Source organism: Notolepis coatsorum (genome assembly GCF_963971535.1).
Source record: "Notolepis coatsorum genome assembly, chromosome: 12".
NCBI lineage: Eukaryota > Metazoa > Chordata > Actinopteri > Aulopiformes > Paralepididae > Notolepis > Notolepis coatsorum.
In genome coordinates, this window is record NC_140176.1 from 70,772,836 (window position 1) to 70,791,664 (window position 18,829).

Genomic DNA, 18,829 nt, shown 5'->3' on the forward strand with positions numbered 1-18,829 from the left:
TATGTCCTACATGTAAAGGACATAATGTGCCTTTAGATGTAGATGATGCAGTTTCCTTTCATCCTCAATAGATATATTCCCAGCGGTCCAATTAAGAATGGTACTGAGTCCGATCAAATCCAAATCCCCCCATGTATATATTTTTTATGATCTCTTTTTACTTTAGTTCTGTATATCTGTATGTCTTGTATGTCATAAATGTCCTGATGAATTGAAAATGTGGGACCCCGATGTAAACAAGACGAAAGTCTTTTTCTCTGGTCTGCATCCTCTTAGCAGTTGTGTTGTATTGAGCCGTACTACCCATCTGCAATCTGTTAATAAAGTTTTCAATCAATCAATCAATCAAACTATACTTCCACTAGCAAAATCTTTCACAGATATCCTACTCATATAAGATTGGCCTGCATTTCAACAGCGTCATCTTTCCAAAGCAGTGGTGATAACTCAACAGGCTTAAAACATTAATTATTATAATAATAATAATAATAATAATAATAATAATAATAATAATAATAATAATAATAATAATAATAATAATAATAATAATAATAATAATAATAATAATAATAATAATAATAATAATAATAATAATAATAATAATAATAATAATAATAATAATAATAATAATAATAATAATAATAATAATAATAATAATAATAATAATAATAATAATAATAATAATAATAATAATAATAATAATAATAATAATAATAATAATAATAATAATAATAATAATAATAATAATAATCATAATAATAATAATAATAATAATAATCATAATAATAATAATCATAATAATAATAATCATAATAATAATAATCATAATTAGTAAATAAATAAGATAAGATATTCCTTTATTGATCCCCTTGGGGAAATTCAGGGGAAATGGACATAGGCCTATAGGAAAAGAAAAACAATGCCAGGCTACTTTAAAAAAATAAAAAAAAATAAAAAAATAATCAAAGTTAATACCAATAACATTAAAGCTTTTGAATAGTCATATTTAGACCAACATCCATTAGGCCCCTTCTTGCAAAGAAACAATATCTTACCTGTAATGTATTGGAGAGAGGATACAGGGGGAAACAGATGATCTGCCTCACTGTGCACTCTGAGGAACACGTGGGAGTGTGTTTCTGTTGCTTCAGGGTTCAGCACTGTGGGACTCAGACAGCACATCTCTTACCAAACAGAACCATGTTAGTTTGATGGTGGTTTCAGTTTTACCATGGTACCAGTAATGGATCATTTACTATGGTACTGCCATGTTAAAATAGTATGTATCATCATGCTACTATTTTTGCACTTAAATGACAGATGGTAAAATCATGGTACTGGTAGTGACCAGAAAATGATGGAAATACCACAATACCTTTTTGGAAATAACACAATACTTTTTTGGAAATCCTCTTAGCAGTTGTTAGTATTGAGCTGTACTGTATTGTACCCATTCTGCAATCTGTTAATAAAGTTGTCAATCAATAAACCATGATACCTTTTTGGAAATACCACAATACCTTTTTGGAAATACCACAATACTTTTTTGGAAATACCACAATACTTTTTTGGAAATACCACAATACCTTTTTGGAAATACCATGATACTTTTTTGCAAGGGATGTTTGTAAACGTCCCATTGAGAATGAATTGACCTATCTCAAAACCACCCTCTTTTCTTGATCCTCCAAGAATGTGATTGGAGGATCAAGAAAAGAGGGCAATTGGAAAAGATGAAAAATTTGCAAGGGTGTAGACATGGGGGAAATAGTGGAACTGACTACCCAGGGCCCCCGAGCTGGGTGAGGGCCCTCAGAGGAGCAGAGGACCTGACTGGCCAGGGCCCAGAGCTGGGTGAGGGCCCTCAGAGGAACAGCAGAACTGACTACCCAGGGCCCCGAGCTGGGTGAGGGCCCTCAGAGGAACAGAGGAACTGACTACCCAGGGCCCCCGAGCTGGGTGAGGGCCCTCAGAGGAACAGCAGAACTGACTACCCAGGGCCCCCGAGCTGGGTGAGGGCCCTCAGAGGAACAGCAGAACTGACTACCCAGGGCCCCCGAGCTGGGTGAGGGCCCTCAGAGGAACAGAGGAACTGACTAGCCAGGGCCCCCGAGCTGGGTGAGGGCCCTCAGAGGAACAGCAGAACTGACTACCCAGGGCCCCCGAGCTGGGTGAGGGCCCTCAGAGGAACAGCAGAACTGACTACCCAGGGCCCCCGAGCTGGGTGAGGGCCCTCAGAGGAACAGAGGAACTGACTACCCAGGGCCCCCGAGCTGGGTGAGGGCCCTCAGAGGAACAGCAGAACTGACTACCCAGGGCCCCCGAGCTGGGTGAGGGCCCTCAGAGGAACAGCAGAACTGACTACCCAGGGCCCCCGAGCTGGGTGAGGGCCCTCAGAGGAACAGAGGAACTGACTAGCCAGGGCCCCCGAGCTGGGTGAGGGCCCTCAGAGGAACAGCAGAACTGACTACCCAGGGCCCCCGAGCTGGGTGAGGGCCCTCAGAGGAACAGCAGAACTGACTACCCAGGGCCCCCGAGCTGGGTGAGGGCCCTCAGAGGAACAGAGGAACTGACTACCCAGGGCCCCCGAGCTGGGTGAGGGCCCTCAGAGGAACAGCAGAACTGACTACCCAGGGCCCCGAGCTGGGTGAGGGCCCTCAGAGGAACAGCAGAACTGACTACCCAGGGCCCCGAGCTGGGTGAGGGCCCTCAGAGGAACAGCAGAACTGACTACCCAGGGCCCCGAGCTGGGTGAGGGCCCTCAGAGGAACAGAGGAACTGACTACCCAGGGCCCCCGAGCTGGGTGAGGGCCCTCAGAGGAACAGAGGAACTGACTACCCAGGGCCCCGAGCTGGGTGAGGGCCCTCAGAGGAACAGCAGAACTGACTACCCAGGGCCCCGAGCTGGGTGAGGGCCCTCAGAGGAACAGCAGAACTGACTAGCCAGGGCCCCCGAGCTGGGTGAGGGCCCTCAGAGGAACAGAGGAACTGACTACCCAGGGCCCCCGAGCTGGGTGAGGGCCCTCAGAGGAACAGAGGAACTGACTGGCCAGGGCCCCGAGCTGGGTGAGGGCCCTCAGAGGAACAGCAGAACTGACTACCCAGGGCTGGGGAGGAGAGGGGAGCCCAGAGAAATGCTTGCTACGCCCCTAATCTCTCCCGGAATGCCCCTGTAGCCTGACCAGCCCATTTTGTGTGTGTATGTGTGTCCTGTTTAAATATAATAATAATAATAATAATAATGGCTTGGATTTATATAGCGCCTTTCACATACCCAAGGCACTTTACAAAAAAAGGGGGAGGGGGGAGAGGATAATGGTGGCTTAAACTGAGAAACTAATTACAAAAACAGAACAGAGCAAACAGAACAGAACAACAGAAAATATTTGTGTAAATAAAGGAATACCATGCATACTACTGTTACAAATAATGAGTGCATACATCTCATTTCAAAAAGCTTTAATAGTACTGTACATCCTCAATATTTCACAACTGGAAACAAAGTGCTTCCATTAACATTTGCTCAATAAAACTCACACAATGCAACAATAATATAGTGTAGCATATTTCCTTATACGAGACTATACAGAGAAAGAAAATACATTATATATGTTGGTTGATATAATTCCTAAATTACTTAGATGGGGGGGGGGGGGGTCTAATTTTACCATTCTCTGACACAGAATTCCACAATAATAGGAAAGTAGTACCAAGTGGGGTAACTTTTACGTCTTCAGTGGAACCGCATACAATATAAAAAAAAACTGGAGAGGATTCCATAGACCAGCTAAGCCTAGTCGTCCTTGCAACCCGTTTGGTCGGTCTCTCCCATCCTGAAGATGTCAATGTTCTCTTTCATCAGCAGCTGCCTGGCGTAGTCCACCGCCTCGGGGGGCAGGAAGCGTGAACGGCCAAGAATCCAGGCGTAGTCAATGTGGAATATATGTAGAATGTCGGTGCAGGAGTACACCACAGCAGACTGGAGTAGTCAGTGGTCAGCACCCAGTAAGGGCTGTAGGGAGTGACTGTGGGGAGAATATTAAGTGAGAGAGAGAGAGAGAGAGAGAGAGAGAGAGAGAGAGAGAGAGAGAGAGAGAGAGAGAGAGAGAGAGAGAGAGAGAGAGAGAGAGAGAGAGAGAGAGAGAGAGAGAGAGAGAGATGACACCACAAGTAAACTTTCATTTGCACTAAGTCAGAGACAAACTCAGTCACGCTAGATTTGTGCTCTCCGACCAAGATTATATTTGATTCAAATGTATTGTCATTATACAGCACAAGTACAGTACAATGAAAATAAGTCACCCAACCAGAGTACACATGTAACAGTAAAGTGCAATAATAAATAATATACAATGTACAGGTGATTAAACAGGGTATAAAATATATCATTAGTACTACTGAGTAATAGTGCTAATCAGATGTATGTACAGAGTTGTAATACCAATATGTACAGTGATACAGGTATAAAGACAGTATAGTTGTAGTCATACTGGCCAGCAGCATAGATATAGGATCTACAGATATGGAAATGGATTATGTGCAGGTATGTACAGACAGGTGGATAGATATATATACGGTAAGATACAGTAGGAATAGGTGAATGTACTATGTCTTACAGTATGAGAAGCTGGCTGCAAGCTTGGCTGGTTCTCTAGGGTCCCGAATCACTGCCGTCCCCTCCGCTCGTCTTATCTTGTCTTTACTGATGGGGGGGGGGGGGGGGGGGGGGGGGGGGGCAGTAAATGGTTTTAAGGTTTTTATTCAATGCTATTCCTCAAACCAGCTACAAATGATGTTTGTTTACTTTGTCAAATATTTCTGGAGTGCTCCCTATTTTCTACCTGCTGTTGATCAATAACAGTCCTTTCCTGCCATTCCTCATACAAGGTCCGGCTATAGTTATCCACAGACTAATGCAAAGTCAATGGGGTCATGCTCCTGGCTCTGTACAAGCTGAGTGATAATCTACTTTGTGGCGTAGATCTCAGTTACCTTCAGTCAGTTTGCCCAGAGTTGACCTCATTGACTTTGGTTTGTGGTTAAACATCCTTGGTAAGCAGGAAATAGGGAGCGTTCCAGAAATCAGAACTAACCCTTTAAGTCAAGCACTTACTGAAACCGAGACTTGAGAATGCCGATGGTGCCGCCGGCCCTTATGGCGTAGTTTACCTCGATGCACTTCCCTCTCTCATACCTGGAAGGAAGCTTCGCAATTTCATACCACCTGCCCAGGTACTGGTGGCACAAAGGAAGCATCAAGAGAGGTTAGGTCATCTGTGTGTGTGTGTGTGTGTGTGTGTGTGTGTGTGTGTGTGTGTGTGTGTGTGTGTGTGTGTGTGTGTGTGTGTGTGTGTGTGTGTGTGTGTGTGTGTGTGTGCGCGTGTGCGCGCGTGTGTGTGTGTGTGTGTGTCTGTGTCTGTGTACAATGAGTGTAGCTTTCCAATGATACCCCACGTGGGGTTTTGCGAATCAGGGATCTAGGTGAATTGACGCGCGAAAACAGGAAGTGAAAAACACACAGAATGCATTGCCGTCAATGAGGAAATGGAATACTGGAGAACTTTTAATTTTATACACAGTTTACCAAAATCACTCTTAACACATTGCGTGCCACGCCCCTTCCGGGAAGTGCATAGGCCATGCCACCCATTAACCCCATGTAAACGCTCACCTTGTTTGTAGAGCTAAACCTATATTTTATATTATAGCTATGGATCTAATAACGCCGTTGATTGTCAGTGGGTTTCTTCCGGTCAACATGCAAAAAAAACAGATAATTTTTTTCATCAATACATTTCCGTTTTATACCGTGGTGAATATGAGTATAGTTTGAGTGATTCTGAGTAATCCCAGGAAAAGACGCGCCCAGGAAAAGACGCGAAAACAGCGTTTTATTGGAATTCACTAAACACGTTACCATTCAACGCTTGGATCAACAATCAATCTGAAATCAATGCTAGATTATCGGTATTATCTTTCATCATGCACGAATGAAAGGGGGCTTGGTGCGGGGCGCCCATCCGTGCCGTGATGTGACGGGACACAACACACACATACCACACAGACAAAAATATCGGATCAACGCAAGAGTGGTAGTCCTTACCTTGTCTCTGATGTACTGCAAAAAGAATAATCCAATTATCTGATCGCCATTCCAGATATCCACAGCGATCCTGTCTCCGACGTTATCTGGCATTGCACATGAATGGGCGGGCGGGGTCAGTTGTCCAAGCCATCCCTATAAGCGCTTGTTTTGCCTGAGTGTTTAGAACCCGCCCCCACACCGCAGCTCGGCCGAGAAAACAAACCACATCGTTTCAAATGGAGTGCAATACCGGCCGCAAGGCGTTAGGCGGCGGTATTGGCCGTCTGCGATCTCAGACACATTCAAGACAGCATGCACAAGGTGCCTCGATATATTATGAATGGCAATAGCGAATAAAATAAATAATAAAGTTGTCCCCCGAAGAGGGGGGGTGGATGGAGTGCCCTCAACAAAGGGCCGGGAAAAAAGCACAAAGATAAAAAAATAAATAAAAAAAAAACAATAGCGAATAAAAGAAACAACGAAACAGAGACGTAGATCTACATTTTTTGGCACTCAACGGTCGGGCCACAGAAATGCAGATCTACGTGAACGGCACCCAAAGTGTTAATCACCCATTTCTGAACAGATTTTTATGAAACTTGGACCTGTACTACATAAGACTTCAGTGGACCCACTGTGTTTTCCAGCTTATACCAATTTTTTGGGATATTATTTCTTTGGATATTGCAACTACTACAGAAAAACGTGAGTACACAAATACAAGTACAACTCAAGTTCAGCCCTATGTTACTCTATTTCATTAGCACTAAAAGTGTAAGAACCTTCAGAATGTTATCTCCTTTCAAAGGAGACCAGGCTTATGCATGTTGTAACTGAGGGGTACAATTCCCTGACTGTATTACTAGATATGATACTTACTACCACTACCTTTGTACTTAATATTCGGCCACCCAGTACACGGCATAAATATATTATCATGAACACTCTCACGTAGATGAAACGGATCCAACACAAATGTACGAATTAGAAACAGGTCTTTATTTCTACACAGCGATGGTGTGTAGAATAAGCACTTAATCACTTAATTACATTTATGAATTGAAATAGTATGCACTTTTATGGCAAGGAGTATTCGTCGGTATATCAATAGAGAATGTCCAATCTCTGAAGGCGCAGGTGGTAAATATACGACCTGGAATAGTTAAGGAATAACAGCAATGATACTTTAATGATTATACTAGATACACTAGAGGGGGTTAATCCGGTCGCTTGTAAGCCGACAGGAGTAGGAGGGGGGGGGGGGGGTAGAATCCGGCTGCCTCGTCCGGCCAAGGGTATCCCAGGTGAACCCACTGTAGTGCCGTTCAATGCGCCGGCGATCCTTGGACCACAGATGAAAGCAGGTGGACTCTTTGTGGGCCGGCTTTCTCCGGTCCACGGGGGAGAGACGTGAAGCGACCTCGTCTTGCAGAGCGTCTCCTCACCTTGCGTCCTCTCCAGGGGGGGGGGGTTCCAACACACGGCAGTGTCGGGGGTCTTTATCCATGGAATAATCAAAGTATCCAAAGCATAATCCGTGCCTGGGAAGGCGGGCTGTCGTCGGTAGAATAAGCCGGTATACAGGTCCACTCGCTCGTCGGCTCTGGGGCTCCTCGGGTGCAGCTTCACATAGGGTCAACCACCCTGGGTAAGCAGCCAGTTCTCTGCCCGAAACGATGGGGTACTGACTACGGTAGTATTCTCACCGCACGAAGCACTATATATTAACAGACTATTATTAGCTTAATAGACTACGTCCAACTCGACGATATAGTGCCAAATATGACTATTCAAATATTAATATACACGATGTCTCAATACCGATGGTAGGCGAACTTGGCCTTACTCCCACACGTGGCGTCGCGGGGAGGCTTTACGTCTGTGACTCTATTGGAGGGTAAGAAACTGGACTGAAAAGAAAGTCCTACTTTAGTAGCGCAGTATATATACGCACTATGAACAAATAGTCCCATTAGTGGTGCGTTAGCCAAATTCCTACGCGGAACTAGGACTTGTTCGTACATGTCGAGCGGTACGTTTGAACTGGGTCTGAGGGGTATGGCAGCCTGGCACCAAGGTCTCGACCAATAGTAGAATGGAGACTATTATGGGATGTTCAGTAGGCTAGAGTGGATATTCAATGCATATTGTACAAGGAATATACAAGGGATATCAGGGAATATTAGAGAATATACAAATACAATTAAATATATATATATAAATAAATATATATATTCGGTTTAATCTGGCCCTTCACAACAGCCACCCCCTGAATAGGTCCCAGACCTAATCAGTTAAACAGAGACAGATTAATCGCGTTGTCTATTTACACATAAGGGTTTGCTGTAGGGGTCAGTCAACTTCACAAAGTCATAGGGTTGTAGGGTCATGGTCATCATCGATTGTGTCTGGGAGTCGAGGCAGTTCTATGAGCCTTGCCACGGGACGGGTGTAAGTGCGACCCTGGACGAGCACTTCAGCCGCTCGGACCTTGCCGTCGGCACCGGTGATCACTTTGCTTACGCGGCCGGCCGGCCACATAGCTCTGGGCAGTGATTGATCAATAATCATGACGACTGTTCCTTCTGTCAAATTGTCTCTCTCCTTTACCCACTTCTGGCGGGTCTGTAGAGACGGTAGGTAGTGCAGTAGGAAACTGTTCCAAAACTTGTCGGCTAATACTTGGCTGTACCTCCACATTCGTCGGCCGTTCGCTTCTTCAGGCCGGTACATTGTCTGGGGTAATGCAGGATCTAGCCGCCCCATCAGGAGTGTGTTGGGGGTAACTGGGTCGATATCCGCCACATCACTGGAGACATATCCGAGGGGCTTCGAGTTAAGTACTCCCTCAATCTCCGTGAGGACTGTTTCTGCTCCTGCGTGATGTACATCCTCATCGTATTTCTTTATAATCAGCTCTGTGACCTTGTGTCGGCTGTTCAATACGATCGGGTATTTAATGTCATCCGGTAGATTGGGGGCTCTGCGTAGGCGACCACCCACTCTGATGAGGGTATGAGCGTCGCTCTCGGGGGCCAGGTGAATTAATCTGCTGTCGGATGGGACGGGCTTTCCTCCCTGTAGACAGGCCAATTCATCGGGGAACGAGTCTCTCTGGGCTCGCTGCAGTAGAAGCAATTCTGCTTCCTCGTAGTTAGCTGCTGACATATCAGCGGGGGACTTGCACTCCCGGTGGTACCGCAGGAATGTTCTTTGTTGTGCACTCTCTATGGACATGCAATCGTCTATGTTAGGGTCGGTGGAGGCTACGGTGCTCAATCCACAGAACACAGACTTCTTAATTTCCACCTCCTCTGGACTTGCTTCCCTCGGGATAGGCATGGGCCACTGTCCTTCCGGGAGTCTTAGGAATGCGGGGCCGTCACTGTAGACATTGCGACGGGTGAGGTCATCCAGGGGCATCCCCCGGGTGATGACGTCAGCTGGGTTCTGTTTTGTATCAACGTAGCGCCACTCTGTTTCTCCGGTTAACTCTTCGGTTAAGTCTTGAATCTCGGTGACTCTGACTCCCACGAAGACTTTGTACTTGCATGAGTCCGATTTGATCCAGGCGAGTACCGTCGTGGAATCTGACCACAGGATTGTTCTAGACACCGGTATGGTGAGCTCACGTTGGATGAGCGTGGCTAGGTGCGCTCCGGCTAGGGCTGCGCAGAGCTCTAGACGTGGGATAGATTGTTGCTTGCGTGGGGCTATTCTCGAGCGGGCGAGGACAAATGCTGTGTAGATCTCTCCCCCCTGGTCTTGGGCCCGCAAGTAGGCTACTGATCCGTATGCGACCTCTGAGGCGTCACTGAAGACGTGTAAGTCCATTTTACATGTCTCTGGCCTCACCGTGGGTGGGAAGTAGCTTCGGCGCATATTAACGCCTGGGAGTGAGTGGAGCTCCATCTCCCACTCTCTCCAGGTGGATGCAAGGTGTGCGGGAATGGGGTCGTCCCAGCCCTGGTCCTTGTCCCACAATGCTCGTACAATCATTTTTGCCCTGGTGGTGTACGGTAGAATACATCCTAGCGGGTCATATTGTCGGGCGAGTGTTGTGTACACACTCCGTCTGGTGGTCGGCGCCGCCGCCGGCCTTCCCTGCTCCGTAGTCAGGGGCTTGTGTCTGTAGTGAAGCGAATCTGTTTTGAATCGCCACACCAATCCCAGGGTCATCTCCTGGGCTTCTCCCGGGATTGTAGCCATCCAGGTCTCGCTGCTGGCTGCCTTGTCCTCGGAGGAGAGGCTGCGCAGTACTTGCGGATCGCTGCTGGCCCACTGCCTGAGATCAAAGCCGCCTTTGATCAATGAGGCGCGGAGTTTAATCAGGAGAGCCTCGGCTTCTTCCTGGGTTGAAAGGCTTTGTAGACAGTTGTCTACGTAGAAGCTGTTCTTTACGCTGTGTCGGACCTCTTTGTCCGCTGCTGGGTCCTCTGCTACATGTTTCTGTAGTGCAAATGTCGCACAGCAGGGGCTGCACGTCGTTCCGAAGGGGAGGACTTCCCATTGGTAGATGGCTGGGTGCTCATCTCCTGGCTTCTCTCTCCATAGGAACCGTAACAGGGGCTTGTCCGCCTCTACTAATCTCACCTGCAGGAACATTCCTTTAATGTCCCCGCTGATGGCCACCCTTTCCTGGCGGAAGCGGAGTAGAACGCCGAGTAGGGAGGGGCCGAGTGTGGGACCGGGCAGTAACTCTTTATTCAGATTTTGGGATCCGATCTGGTAGCTGCAGTTAAATACTATGCGGTTTTTACCGTTGTGATGGACCTTGTGGTGGGGCACGTACCACGATTCAGTGGTCTGGTCAGCCTCTTTAATGTCCATCTTTGTGACGTGTCCCGCTGTGATGAGCTTCTCAATCTCAGCGCGGTATACACTCTCTTGGGCGGGGTTCTTGGCTAAGCGCCGCTCCGTGTTCAGCAGGTACCGTTCTGTGGCGTCTGTCTTGGCGTGGAAAGTAGGCATTCCTTCTCGCCGCAGGAGTGGCGTGGCGTATATCTCAACACGCCGTTGACCGGGACTCTCTTGGTCCCTGTCTCGAGGAGGTGAATTGCGTAAATGTCATCTTTAGAGCGAATGTCTTTCTTTCCGTTCTTAAAGGGCATTTGTTCCAAGGTCCATAGCCGCTCTACGTGTTGCAGGAGTGCGGTTTCTCCCTCTGTGACTCGGGAGTGGAGACATCTAGTGGCTGTACTTCGGTTGAGAGATTTGGCGAGCGGGCCTTGGAGAGTCCATCCCAAACGGGTCTCGACTGCTGCAGGGCAGCCTCGGGGTCCGGTATGAACCCGGTCTATCGGGACAATGAGGTCTGCATGGTCGGAGCCTATCAACAGGGTCGGCATAGCATTGTCTATGAGCGGGATCGGTAACTTGCGCAGATGTGCATATTTCTCCATCAGCTTGGCGACGGGGTATGTGTACCGCGACAGTCCTATTTCTTGGCTGGTGAAAGCGTCTGCAATCTGGTACCGTCGCTCAGGCTGGCCGCTTGCTGCGATAGAGAATGAGACATTCTCGCCCTTTATCGTCTTCAAATCTCGTCTTATTGTCCGAATTGTCATTTGGGTTTCGCTTCCCCGCAGCCCTAGCTGGGCCGCAGCGGAGGCGAGCAGCAGGGTCTTCTCTGACCCGTCATCGAGGACGGCGTAAGTGTCCAGGACTTTATTCTGGTAGCTTAGTGTCACACGCACTACTTTTAGGAGTACTCGGGCTCCACTGCTGCTGGCGGGATCGATGTACATGACGCTCGCTTTGCGGCTGGATGGTGCAGGTGAAGGGCGCCGTCTGTTACTGTCGTGAAGTATGTCCAGATGGGCTCCATCGCACTTGGTGCACCTTTTCTTTAAGCGGCATTCGGCTGCCATGTGTGAGCGCGCACAGCGAAAACAGCGCTTGTTGGACTTTATCCATTGACCTGCTTCCTCCGCGTTCAGCTTGGGGAAGGAGTCACATTGCGCTAGCCAGTGTTCTTTCTCACAGTAGGGGCACACTATCTTCCACTTCTCCGTTCTGGAGGGGGTACTGTGGCTCCTGCTGCTCGGTACTGACTCCGATTGGTGCATCACAGTCACCGATCTTCTTCCATCATTTAGTCGTCTGGTTCCTTCTCTGGAGCCAGGGGTGCTCCGTCCGAATGTATCTAGCCGTAGGCTGCTGACTTCTCTCGCCAGGAAGTCTGCTAGATCGAGGAGGTTCGGTTCGGGGCCATTCGGGTCTCTGTGGTCCCTCTGCCGCCTAAAGCGCTCCTGACGAGCGGGCGGCAGCTTCTCCAGAATCCTTTCCACATTTGAGTTGGCGTAAAGTTCATGCCTCCCCTTCTCTCTTTGCGCTCCCAACATCCCTACCAGGGACTGCACTCTGATGGACAGGTCGTCCAGTGCTCGATTGTCTATTGCTGGGGGTAAGCGGTCGATGTGTCGGATCTCCTGGATCACGTAATCCCATATGCGCCCATACCTCTGGTCCAGTGCTACCAGCGCTGCTGTGTATGGGGTGGTGGAAGTCGCGTAGGCGAGCGCTATATTATGTGCGCGGGGCACCTTTAAGTGCTTCAGTAGGATGGCGTATTTGTGGCGTTCATCCAATACATCCACCAACATGGTCTCCAGACACATGCGGAGTTCTGTATACTGGGCCCGGTTCTCTTGGGTGAAGTCGGGTACCATAGGCGTGTCAATGTATGACGCTGACTGTGGATACATCGGCGAGCGTTGGGGGAGAGGCCTCCTAGGCGAGTCTCCTCCCGCTCCTTGGTATGGGCTGGTACCGGCAGTGTACCATGGCCCGCTTGTCCAGGTGCTGTTCCTCGGTGCGGGTCGTGCGTCGTGCTCACCCGTGTATAGAGTCGGGGGTCTGTAGCGCAGCTCCGCGGGAGTATAGCCTGGGCTGTACCGGACCTCCTGGTCCGGTAGAGTACTGTGCTGTCTTCGGGCGTGGTTCTCCTCCTCTTCCTCTTCGTCTTCAGTTAGGTCATCCAGTGCTTGTAGTCTCTGGTTTAGCCTCTCCACAGGATATGCTGCTCCTTCCCGGTTGCTAGGTCTCGCTTGGACCGGTGGGGGGAGGTGGTCTGTGGGGGGTATAGACCTCGTCTGTTGGTCAAGTTCAGGGTTGTTTACTCGGCTAGGGGATGCCGCCCTGGAGGTGTGTCTAGACGAGTTCCTGGAGCCTCTGGCGGAGGGAGAGGGTGTTGTCCGTCTGATCAGCTGTTCTATTAGTTGCGACTGCTGTCTGTCGCGCGCTGCGTCCCGTTGAGCACCGGCTCGTTCTCGGGCCACATTCTCTTCCATCTGAATGCATCTTATTTCTAGACGTATCTGCTCGTGTTCGCTTCGCTGCTGGATCTGCAGTCGGTCGCGTTCAGCAGCGGCGTTCAGGCTGATGAGGAAGGCCTGCTGTAGGGTCCTCTCTGCCTCGCTGGGAGAAGGCGGTTGTATAGGGGAGCCTTCCCTCGGGGTACTCCTTGCGGAGCCTTGGAGCTCTATCTCCACGGTGCTCTCCCCGTCTTCTTCCGTGCCGAGTTCTCTCTCGGTAGCGTTGTATTCCTCCCGGGACTCATCGGGGACTACTTCTTCAGTACTGGCGGGGTGTGAAGTCATTTCTGGTTCCCACTGGTCCCCACCGTGAACTTGGTCAGTTACGTTAGAGCCCGTAGGGGCCTCTATGGTCGGGGTAGTCTGGGCGTTGGGGTTAGACATACTTTTACTTTCTAGTTTTACTGCGTTTACTGTTAGTAGAAGACTAGGTTGTTGACTGACAGCGTAAGCCTCTAAGTACTGAGGGAGCCGTCGTTCGCGCTGCGGGCGTTGGTTAGGAGGATCGTTTCGTGGAGTGTTCATCATAGGCCATTTCAATATTAATAACACTATATTAATATTACACTAATTACCCTCCGGCTCGAAGGACCAATTGTAACTGAGGGGTACAATTCCCTGACTGTATTACTAGATATGATACTTACTACCACTACCTTTGTACTTAATATTCGGCCACCCAGTACACGGCATAAATATATTATCATGAACACTCTCACGTAGATGAAACGGATCCAACACAAATGTACGAATTAGAAACAGGTCTTTATTTCTACACAGCGATGGTGTGTAGAATAAGCACTTAATCACTTAATTACATTTATGAATTGAAATAGTATGCACTTTTATGGCAAGGAGTATTCGTCGGTATATCAATAGAGAATGTCCAATCTCTGAAGGCGCAGGTGGTAAATATACGACCTGGAATAGTTAAGGAATAACAGCAATGATACTTTAATGATTATACTAGATACACTAGAGGGGGTTAATCCGGTCGCTTGTAAGCCGACAGGAGTAGGAGGGGGGGGGGGGGGGTAGAATCCGGCTGCCTCGTCCGGCCAAGGGTATCCCAGGTGAACCCACTGTAGTGCCGTTCAATGCGCCGGCGATCCTTGGACCACAGATGAAAGCAGGTGGACTCTTTGTGGGCCGGCTTTCTCCGGTCCACGGGGGAGAGACGTGAAGCGACCTCGTCTTGCAGAGCGTCTCCTCACCTTGCGTCCTCTCCAGGGGGGGGGGGTTCCAACACACGGCAGTGTCGGGGGTCTTTATCCATGGAATAATCAAAGTATCCAAAGCATAATCCGTGCCTGGGAAGGCGGGCTGTCGTCGGTAGAATAATCCGGTATACAGGTCCACTCGCTCGTCGGCTCTGGGGCTCCTCGGGTGCAGCTTCACATAGGGTCAACCACCCTGGGTAAGCAGCCAGTTCTCTGCCCGAAACGATGGGGTACTGACTACGGTAGTATTCTCACCGCACGAAGCACTATATATTAACAGACTATTATTAGCTTAATAGACTACGTCCAACTCGACGATATAGTGCCAAATATGACTATTCAAATATTAATATACACGATGTCTCAATACCGATGGTAGGCGAACTTGGCCTTACTCCCACACGTGGCGTCGCGGGGAGGCTTTACGTCTGTGACTCTATTGGAGGGTAAGAAACTGGACTGAAAAGAAAGTCCTACTTTAGTAGCGCAGTATATATACGCACTATGAACAAATAGTCCCATTAGTGGTGCGGTAGCCAAATTCCTATGCGGAACTAGGACTTGTTCGTACATGTCGAGCGGTACGTTTGAACTGGGTCTGAGGGGTATGGCAGCCTGGCACCAAGGTCTCGACCAATAGTAGAATGGAGACTATTATGGGATGTTCAGTAGGCTAGAGTGGATATTCAATGCATATTGTACAAGGAATATACAAGGGATATCAGGGAATATTAGAGAATATACAAATACAATTAAATATATATATATAAATAAATATATATATTCGGTTTAATCTGGCCCTTCACAACACATGTGCTATAAATATAAAGTATAAAGTTAAGCTTTGCAAAAAAAGTATGCAGTCCTCAAGTTCAAGTAAAAAGAAATTGCCGCTTTTCTGGGCGCATGTTTTTAAGCTAAGCTTGTGGTCTGTATCCGTTTCCATTAATTTGTGCTAAGCTAGGCTAACTTGCAGAAGACGACTCTGGGGAAGATGGTAAGTGCATTTCCCATAATGTCGGCGTGTTCCTTTAACAAAAAACACGTTGGCTTCTTTTACACGGTACAAACTTTGTCATGGTTTTGGCCTTATTTCACCTTTCTGTGAGGGACAGCTGTCTATTTCGCCTTTCTGTGAGGGATAGCTGTCAATCACTGGCCTCTGTGGTTAATTGCCTCATGGGTCGGCAGCTGTGTGGGCTTGATTGCACCTGATGCAGTGCAGCTGTGCCTATGGTAAAGCTGAGTCTATTTAGGTTTGAGTCTCGCAGTGTTGGCTGCTTTTTCTTTTCCTTTGTGTTGGCTATCCTTCTGGTCAGGCTTGTTATATTAAAGTGCAGTGTCAAATTTCCCACGGGATAATAAAAGTATTTCTAGTGCTGATCTCTGCCCTATTCAGCATCTAGCCTTTCTTTGTAGCCATTCTTGTTTTGGGCTACTGGCTTTATTTTACACTTTGTTTTATAGAGGCTGAGCCTTTTATGGTAGTGTTTATTTTCATGACAGTTTTCTTGTGTTTCTTTTGGAACTGTCTTTTGCCCACTACGGCACATAAACTCCCTTGGTGGAGGTTTATTGTTTTATGTTTTCAATATAAACTCTGTTTTTAGGAGTTGCCTTTGTGGCTTATTTCTTTTTCTACAATACCTCTTTATTGAGTGTCGTCCTGTTTTTTGGACTTGATTTATTTTCTTAAATACTCACTTTGAGGCTTCCACCTGTAACGTTTTTTTTTTTCTTTTTTTTTCTCTTCTCCTGTCTGCGTAAGCAGTTTAGTGGTTATTCGTTACATGGATAACTTAAATAGTCCCTATTATCTGCTCGTGACCCACACACACACGCAGCCCTTACAAACTTCCCCTAAATAATTTCTTGTGTTTTTATCAGCTCCCGTACAGCACGCACATATTTTGATAGGATAGCACACAACAATGGACAGCAGGCAAGGGAGAGGACCGTTGAAGCAAGCATCTTTCACAGACCGAAAAATATATATAATTTCCCCTGAGAGAGAAAATATTTTGAAAGTAGCAGCTGCAAATTCTTTTTACATCGGCCATGGACCTTTTTGTCATTTTGAAACATGACGTTTTTCACAGCCCAGGGAAACGTGTTGAATTCAAGTTTTGACAGCCTGAATGAGCCGGTCCCAGTTAAAGCAGTGCAAGTGATTGATGAAATGTTTGAGTTGAAACCAGAGTTTCTGTACTTTTGACAAGTAATTAACCAGTTATACTAAATGGAACTTGAACTTGTCTCTCGTGCCGGTCCTGGGTTACCATTTCAACGATGCAATCCCAATCCCAACGATGCAGTGGGCCAGTGCATCCAAACTCTTAACAACTTCTAGGAAAAACACAGAACTGACACACACTCTGGTCTTCGGACATTCAACACTTACATGGACCACGGCCCCAAGAGTACAACCACAGAACCAACGAGCAGAATTCTGTAATAAATCTCACTACACTCTGACCCTTCCGCTTCAAAGCAGATTTGCTGCAGATCTTCATGGCAGCCCAGTGCAGTTATGGGACGGCTTGTTCCTCCAGGGTCCTCCAGAGCAGGCTCTGCTGCTGTTGATGGAGAGTATAGGGACGCGTCTTAGGGCCCTTTCTCACTCACTCATTCTGTCCGTTCCGGTCGCGTACCGCCCTCCTTCCGGGTCAGAGTGCGAACCCCCCCCCCCCCCCCTCTCCCCCCTCTAGTTTGTGTACACACTGCAGTCTTGGTTCGCTTTGGGTTCTGTTTACGGTTTGCCTTTTGAGCGTTTACGCTTGCCGTAGGCGATGACGTCACGTTCGAAAATGTAAACAGGAATGTCTTAACACGACTGCGGACTCTGGATGCTGATATAATGAACAAATTGCCAATAAATATGAAGTTATATTTGAACCTCTGTTGTCAAGCCTTGTCAATATAACCCACCCAATTTTATCACGAATGGATGGTGTTGTAGAGTCCGCTTTTGAGCGTTTTAACGATAACGCTAAGCTAACGGCTAAACGCTAGTTAGCTTAGCATTTTACTAGTAACATTGCTGCATCGATTATATGCATTATATTGAATGTCATTGATCTACTGGTCGACCACGGCCGACTGGTTGGGCACCACTGGTCTAATAGAAATAAATGCATTCGAACAAGAAAGTATAGTATACAGCAATGGCTAACGGCTAACGCTAGTTAGCTTAGCCTTTTACTAGTAACATTGCTGCATCGATTATATGCATTATATTGAATGTCATTGATCTACTGGTTAGAGACATTAGAGACAACACCGTGTGTATTAAACAACGGTGAATAGATGACTGGGCCATTTGTTTAATGCTTGTTAAGATTGAAAGAGGAGCTCTGAGCTAACACGGTCTGATAGCTAACGTTAGCCAGCTGCTCATGCAATCGCCGAATCGGTAATGCTAGCAGAATGAATGGATGTAAACTTTATTTAACATATTGCATATGGGTACAATACAATACGGCTCAATACAAACAATTGTTAAGGGAATGCAGACTGTTGTAGCTTGGACTGGGGTCCTTATAACAATAACTTCATGTTTTCATCTACTTGTTTTTGGCTGAGGTCTGAACTCTCAAATTGCCCATAAATATCGTTTTTGTGGGTATTCTCCAGTTGTTGCTGTGTGTGGTGTTATCTGCTCAAAATTCAAGCAAGCATGACAGTAACGACGTTGTGTGTGTCACGCCCCCCGCACCGCACGGCGCGATTCCGAGACCACCTCATCGAACAGATCCCGTTCAGCGGGGGGTGAAACGAATCAGCGCCGTTTCGCATCGCAAAAGGGGTGAGTGAGAACACTCCCCCCCGTTCTCGGGAGCAGTGATTCGATCTCCAAAAAGTGAGTGAGAAAGGCCCCTTAGGCACGTGTCACTGAGGTGGCTCTCCCCTTGCTCCCTCCCTATCCTCTTGCTCCTTTCCTCTCTCTCTCTCTCTTGTTCCTTCCCTCCTTTTCTCCTCCCACTCCTTCCCTTCCTTAACTAAAGAAAAAAAAATGTGCGGTTCATCTTCAGCAGAGGTTGGTTTTCAAAGATTTGAGAATCCAGCCGTGTTCTTTGTGAGCTGAAGACTTGTCCCGCGATGCTAACAGTCGTTTGTAGGCAGCAGAGGCGGGTAGGGGTGTGTTCAGCTTCACACACAACTTGCAGACAGCAGGAAACCATCATGTCCATCTGATCTGCTGAACA

The 18,829-nt window shown here is 47.5% G+C and overlaps 1 pseudogene across 1 annotated transcript in view; it reads right to left on the minus strand.

Annotated features, from left to right (window-relative positions):
• Positions 1-3,442: 3,442 nt before the first annotated feature.
• Positions 3,443-18,829, minus strand: part of LOC311237898 — a 38,330-nt pseudogene continuing 22,943 nt past the window's right edge. Inside the window, exons 6-8 of the transcript XR_014621090.1 lie at positions 5,114-5,235; positions 4,617-4,702; positions 3,443-4,025 (exon numbers count right to left, since the gene is read on the minus strand). The product of XR_014621090.1 is annotated as an uncharacterized misc_RNA (transcript). The remainder of the gene's footprint in view (positions 4,026-4,616; positions 4,703-5,113; positions 5,236-18,829) is intronic.